Source organism: Elaeis guineensis, chromosome 2 (assembly GCF_000442705.2).
Source record: "Elaeis guineensis isolate ETL-2024a chromosome 2, EG11, whole genome shotgun sequence".
Lineage (NCBI taxonomy): Eukaryota > Viridiplantae > Streptophyta > Magnoliopsida > Arecales > Arecaceae > Elaeis > Elaeis guineensis.
In genome coordinates this window covers 71,439,714-71,447,768 of record NC_025994.2, presented here as the reverse complement: position 1 = coordinate 71,447,768, position 8,055 = coordinate 71,439,714, and positions in this window count along the sequence as shown.

The following is an 8,055-nucleotide window of genomic DNA, read 5'->3' as shown; positions in this document are numbered from 1 at the left end:
ATTAGGATCATTTTCGGATCAACGATCCTTATTGAGGTGAGTTGGAATCGTTACAGTCCATCGAAAGAAATTTCGATGATACTATGGTGGAGATCATGGTATATCTTATTGCCAGACAGAATAAAATCTGAGGGGTCACACACAAAAAGAGCATGACCTGATTAATGGCTTAGATCATATTCAAATTATCAATCGGATTGATAGTTTAAATTTTAGAAACTACTAATTTGTAAGCGTTACAGTTTTAACAGTTGCTAATTATTAGTACAGGGACTTAATTACAAATATTATAATTTTATTGGGACTGATTAAATTATGAATTAAGTCTTAATTAATTTAAATCAGATTTAATTTAATTAGATTTAATTTAATTTAATATTAATTGGGTTCAATTATCCAAATTAAATTTGGATTTCAAGCTTGATTGGTCAGGCTTAACAGACTTTCAAATTCGACTTGATTCGGATTTGATTTGAATCTGATTAAGATCTAACTTGACCCGGAAGAACCATGATTCAGAGAGTTCAGATTTTTTATGACTCTTTCTCTAAACTTCATGCCAAGAAGGGAAGGGCGCGTGTTGAGATGCATCCCTTATTTTCTTGCATGCATGAAGAGAAGAGGGGCGCCAACCATCCTTCTGGGACTCTCTCTTTTTAAGACAACTATCCAAATATGATTTGAATAGATACTTTATCAAGAGAACTTTCTAATTAGATTAGATTGGAGTATGGAATAATTTTTTGTATGACAAAAACTTTGGAAAAGTGGGGCGTGCACTAAGAAATTGCGTGAGAGATCTCACGTAGTTCTTCTTGGTTGCACAACTTATTTCTTTCCATTATTACACACCACACATACCCTATTTTGATAAAGATCTGATCTTATCCCTTTTAGGGCATGAGGGATTTCTTTGTGTGCGACAAAAAATTAAGAGAAAAGAAGATGGCGTGCACTAAGGTTATGGGTCTTCTTTCTTACTGCATAACTTTCATCCCAGTGCCTCTTTTCTTTCTCTCCTTCATCTCCAACGTCCAGATCTAATAGAGATCAGATCTAAGAGAGAAAAAGAAAAGAAGAAAGGTTCTTCTTTTCTTCTTGATGATCTGGTTCAGATCCCATCAGATCTGTACGAAAGAATTCGTGCAACGATCTTCTTCTTCAAGATCTAGAAGAAGAGATGTAGATCCAAGGCTAAAGAGTGAGATCTGCAAGGTGCTAGCATATCGGTGATCTCGATCTTCGATCAAGCATCTCTGTGTGGATACCAGTAGAGGTTGGATGCATACATAGCTGCGATCCGAGACATCTGTAGGATCTGAAGGTATGGAGATCTGATCTCCGATTTGATTTTGCTAACTATTATTTTTTTTAGATTTCAGATCAAGATAGCATATTCGTGTCAAGATCTTAGCTATGATTTTTAGATCAGATCTAGTATGTATTTAAATTAAAAATATTTTAATTTATTTATTTTTATTGCATAAGATTTAGAAAAAATTTTTAAACTACACGTTTGAAACTATAGCATTTTCTAATACCAGAACCTTCTTATGTCGCCACAAACTCTCTTTCAAAATTTCAAAACCTGACAACCTCCCTCTCTTCCTCTCTCTTACTTCTCTACAATTTTTTTTCCCTTGGGCCACTCGCACCTCTTTTTATAGCCCTCAAGACCTCTTAAAGCCTAGCCGCCCCAAGGTCTTGGTTTCTCTCACGCCTCCCTTCTTTCCTTTCTAAGCTTTGGTGCCCCAAACCCTAGCCTCTTCACAAACCCTAGCCGCCCCACATTTCTCAAAACCCTAGCCACCCTTCTCTTTCCTTCTTTGGCTCTTAGTGCTCCAAACCCTGGACTTTCTTTGGCTCTCCTATTTGGCCAACATCTTTTGACGGACGATGAAGATTTATGGACCTTATTTCGCTTGTAGTTGGTTGTTGCAACTACACACCTCTTTTCATGTTTGCTCTATATCCAAATTTGCTTTGAAATCTTCTCCATTCATCAAGCATTGTGATCTTCGGGCTTGGATGTGCACATGACAAGCTAGGGCTGGGACTCGAGCTTCATCTTGGGCTTGGTAACTATAAATATTGGGGACCTTTGCTAGTTGGTATGTGTTTAAGTCTTCATAACTAACAATTCCTAAAAAAAAATATAAGAAGTATCAAATTCTAAATAATAGAGATTAAATATCAAAAATTTTAATACTTCTTATGTTATATTAATGCATTGATCAAAAATCACCCCTCAATCAATCATGATCATTATTACTTTTCTTTGTGTTGATATTGTGGATGATAATTCTCATAATGTCTTATGTGAAACTGATATGTTTCATCAGGCTATCCTTTTAAGTTTCATAGTGTAATTATTTTGTGGAAGTTATCTTCCCATTAAGTTTGTTAAAATTATGAACTTCGTGTATGTTTGATTTAGGCCCAATTTATTCTTTTCTATATTCTCAACTAGAGTTTAGTTGTTCATCATTTTTTCATAGGAATATGATGCAGCAAGTGCTTGATGGCCAGATACTAGAGCCTACGGTTGGGTGAAACATACGAGCCCATTTATACCCCATGAGTAAGTAGTAAGGTCATTTTAGGCCCCACCAAGATCTACTACTGCAATGGATCATATTTGGAAAAGCTTTGCAAACCAGTTGTATAGGCTTCTTGTTCGAATGTGTACACTTTCTCCATGTCCCCCCAAAATATCTCAAATATGTTATTATTTAGTTTTACTATGACTCATCGAGATGGACTATTTAAATTAAGTGCCAAAGTATCAATTTTACCATTGATGCTTCCCTGGTTCTCATGAGTGATTGTGTGTTGCCTTTCCGTAGTACCACCATTGTCACTTAGATATTTTCAAGGAAAATGTGGCTGTTTAAATTATCCTCGAGGGGGAGAGGAGTGGGTGGGTTGTTGGGTTTGGCTGGAATTAAATGCATTGTTTGCTTAATTCTTTGAGGCTCCATTTGAGTGCTAGAAAATTATTCTATAATATTTTCTGATAAGACTTTTAGTTAAACGCACACTAGAGGGGAGGTGATTGCAACAAATTTCAGCAACTAGCAACTTTTTTAAGATGATTTATATTATTCTTAAAAAATTAAAAAAATATATCCAAACTAGCATGGGATTGCTTAGCAACAACAGTATGCTGGATGTTATGGCAAGAGCAAAGTTAAAGAATCTTTCGCTTCGAGAAGTTGGTACAAAGTGAGGTTTTGTAGAGATGCATCATCCTTTTTAATAGTCAGACAACTTATTGCAATGGCAAATTGAAATTATCTTAAAAATAGCAAAAGTTTTGAATATAGAATTTAGAAAATTAGTGAACAAAATAATCCGAAAAGGCAACTATTTGTTAGATGGTAAGAAAAAAATAGTTGGTTGAAAGCACCTTACATGGTCCGATCATCTTTCCTACCTAGGGAGACACATGGTCTTGTAGAACCTGATCAACCTAAAACTTATTTGTACATTTTTTGTAACACAGCCTCATTCAATAAATTATTAATATAAATAAAAGGTGGGTAATAATCATCTCATTTCATTCGAAACAAAAAAAAAGATATGTTGTCAATACAATTTTAAATTGACATTTTGGGAATATCTTATTCCTTTAATGAGATCTTCTGGTATTTAAGAGGGCCCTAACAACTTAAGCTCAAGTTATTACTTATTATTTCTCCCCATGTATGAATGAAAATTACTCCATTTTGTATCCATGCTACAACTATGAATGTCTTGTTTGATCATCCTTACTTTCCTTTTTGTTGATGTAGTGGATAGTAATCCTTACAATGATTTATGTGAAAGTTATATATTTCATTAGGCTATTCTTTTAAGTTTCATAGTGTAATTATTATGTACAAGTCATCTTTCTTCTAAGTGTGTTAAAATTTGTACTTTATATAGGCTCAGTTTATTTTTTGCTACATTCTCCACCAAAACTTAGTTCATCATTTTCTTAGAAACATAATCCACTAAGTGTGTGATGGCCAAATATTGATGTGCAGGCCTATTTATATCCTATAAGTAATTAATAGAGCAATTTTAGGCTCCATTAAGATCTGCTACTGTGAATCTTACAAAACCAACAGCACGGACTTCTTATCCGAATATATACTCTTTCTCTTTGTTTCTCTTAAGATGTCCCAAATATGTTATAAGCTGGTTTTGCTATGATTCATGGGAATGAATTGATGTAATTAAGCTTCCAACTACCAATTTTATCCTTGATATTTTTTTTTAGAAGGTGTTTGGTTGGGGAAAGTCAAGCCTGAAACAGGAATGGGACTGGATTCTAATTTTAGATAGAATGAGAATGGCTCGATCCTCCTAAAAACCTAATCATAACTCTCTCCTAAGGATTCACATTTCAATTTTGATTTCAATTCCGATTCTAATTTCAATTATAATCACGAGTCAAATATTTTGAGGGATATGGCCATTTCAATTTCTATTCCAATTCATTCCAATTTCGATTGTGATCCTGATTCTGATTCTCATTTGGGCTTTTTTTTAGGATAGAGTACTCGCACAACATGAGTATTAATACAACCAAGAAGGTCAAAGAAGAGAATATCCCTAAAAGAGTGGGACAAAGTGGCAGCATCCATCCAAAGAGCTCCTCCGGAGTGCTTACCAATGAAGTTGGTAACCCAGTCTAAAGCACTATTTATCTCTTGATAGACATGCCTAATACCCACAAAGAAGCAACCCCCAAAAGCCTCTTGATGTTGGAAATGAGTGGGTGCTCTGAGGCAGGGTCCACCTGCCTCCGAACCAACTCACCACTATGGTAGTCCCCCTCAATAACCAGCCTATCAACCTCAAGTACTAACTACACATATCCGGTGCCCTCTCAAGCTGCATGCAACTCTGCATAAGGGATAGTGGGCTCGAAGATATGGTTCCCATTAGCAATAATAAGCCCAGAGTTAGGGCTCTGAATCATGAAGCCAACACCACCACTACTATACCAAACATGTTGCCATCGAAGTTGACCTTGAACCAACTCTGGGGGGTGGAGCTTCAAGGTAATAAGACTTGATGAGGCGTTGCATGAGCAAAGGGGGAGTCCTAGATGTCCCGAGTTAGTAAGGTCGAACCAACAGCTAGGTAGTTAATGATCTAGCGGATTGATGATAGCCCACTCCAAAATAAATCTTAACGATTACCATCTCGCTTGGAATACATCACTACTCTGGGCCAACCAAATATGATAGGCGATATAGATCGCCCTAATATCAGAAAGTCTAAAGGCCTCAACCCTAGTGCTTTATCTTAGGACCTCCATGAAGGTCTGGATCGACTCACAAGACTGAAATATCACAGGGAGGAAGGTGGCCTACCTCCAAACATGAGTAGGTCTCGGGTAGAGAAGAAAGACATGCTCCATCGTCTCATTAGCCAAACTATACCCGAGATAGGAGGGCAGAATGTCCATGCCCAAGTCTCTCAATAAGGCATGGATAGGAAGGTGACTCCAGGTGACCTTCCAAAGAAACAAGCTTACTCTCGAATGAACCCTAAGTCTCTAGATCCAAGCACATCCAGCCTCCTAGATGGCTCATCTTATAATTATCATAAAGCTTAGCCACCACCCGCGAGGTACACTAAGTCCTCTAAACCCTAATGTTTGGGGCCACCATGGCTAAGTATCACTAGGGAAAGCACCTTTTATGCTACCTGATCCCTAAAATAGTGGGCCACCCGCTCCCTGTCCCATCCTCTCCTCCCTACCCAGAGTAAGTCCTGAACTACCTCAACTCTCCAACCTCTATGCTGATGAAAGTCAACCAATGGCACAACAGTAGGTTGGCTACCCAACTATCCCTAATGATGTCCACGGACTACCCATCACCCATCTACCAAATGGTCAGGGCCAAAATCTTTGGTGCATGAGAGCAGATCTCCTTCCATATAAAGGAGCAGTGTCGAGTAATATGAATATCCTCCTCAGTGGTCCACGCACTATACCTCGCATGCATCATGATACTCTAAAAATTATTTGGTTGAAGAAGAAATCTAGTGACATGTCAGACTATCAGGGCCTCCCAATGCACAAAGACTATATGCCAAGCCTCTCTTACTAATCGACTGATAGATAATCTCCCAAGCTAGAAGATGTACCCCGTGCTTGTCGGGGTGCGAGCCCTATAGGAAGGTCCTAACCGCTCGAGCTTTTGAAGGAAAGCCCTTGGGACAATGGTGTTAGACAAGAGATACATAAGGATAGACCTGAGAACAGACATAATCAACATCATCCTTGCCATCATGGATAGTGCTTTGGCCTGTCAACCTGTTTTCTGCTACTGGATCGATACATATGTCAATACACAGCCCTTCAAACTCTCCATCTAGTGATCGGGACATCCAGATAGTGCATGGCCCTTGTGCCCTCCATGATCTTCAAAATCTTTCTAATCGTCTGTCTGTGTCGAGCATTGGTCCTAGGGCTAAAATAAACTACTAACTTGAAAAGGTTTACCTTCTGCCTAGAGTCAGCACAATACTCCTTCAAAATTCTCTTGAACACATTGCATTCTAGATAGAGGCCGAGCCTAATAGAAGGTAGTCATCTATAAATAATAAGTGCAAAAATCGACACAGGGATCCAGCACTCGTCCTAGAGACAAGGTCGCAAGGCACAAGCGAGGGCATCTGCACTAATAATGAACAGGTAGGGGGACAAGGGACAACCTTGATGAAGGTCCATGGTGCAGTGGAAGAAGTCCGTTAGCATGTCATTGATCGAGATAGAGGAGGATGATGCTTGAATGCAACCCATGATTCAATTGATCCAGCAGTTGTGAAATCAAAGCTCAGTAAGGCACAGTAGAGAAAATTCCAACACATCTGATCGTAGGCTCTCTTCATATCAAGCTTGATAGCTATGAGATTGTGTTGGACTGGGACTCTCTGGTCATACATAAATCTCTGGATAATTAGAATATTATCAGAGATACTGTGGCCACCCACAAATGCCCCTTGCTCAAGGTTGATCAGATGGAGCAAGATAGGCTTCATCCTGCCCATCAAAATCTTCGTATATATCTTATAGAGGATGTTGCAAAGACTAATATGCCTGAAGTGATTAGGCTCCAAAGCATCCTATCTCCTCGATAATAAAGTGATGAAGATTTGCTTTCAAGAAGCTGGCATCGAAGTAGTGGCGAAGAACTACTAGATCACCTCCACTACCTCATCCCAAATAATAGCCTAATAGTGCCCGAAGAAAAGAGAAGGAAAGCCATTAGGATCGGATGCTTTGTCCTCAACCAAAACCCAGAGCGCCTCCCAGATCTCATCCCTAGATATTGCAGCAGTCATGGCAACATTTTCCAAAGTGGAGACCCAAAGGCCGGATGGAGAGTCAAGAACGGCCCAATACCTCCAGCCCCGCTATCCATCTCAATTCGAAGAAGCTGAGGATCTTCTGCCTGATATCATCCTCACTAGCAATCCACTAGCTCTTAGCATCTCTCAGAGACCGAACGTGATCTTTGTGCCTCTTGATAATCTTCAATTGATGAAAGAGTCTGGTGTTCGTATCACCTCCTCTGATCCATTAAATCCTCAACTTTTACCACCACAAGACCTCTTGTTACCGCAGTAGGGAGTGGAGCAAGGAGAGCCTACTCTAGAGCTCAATAAGGTCGTTAGATGATAGACCCATCAACCTTCTCTTCCTTGAGCTCAAGCTCGATAATAGAAGCCTCAATCTCTTAAAAATGTTACCCACCTCCATCTAGTTCTACATCCGAAGTCTGCGCCCCGTTAACTTTAACTTATAGGTGATCCGATACATAGAACCTCTCCGAACTGAAAGCCTCCAAACCTTTCAAATAATATTCTAGAAGCACGGATATGATAACTAGAACTTCTCGAACTGAAAAGGACAACGATAAGAGAGAATAAAATCTATGGCAATTAAAATTAGATAATGATCCAAAATAATCCTTAATAAGTGATGCACATGATGGCTTGAGAATCGTTGATAACTCCCAGACCCTAGCTCTATCAGTTCATTTCTTACAA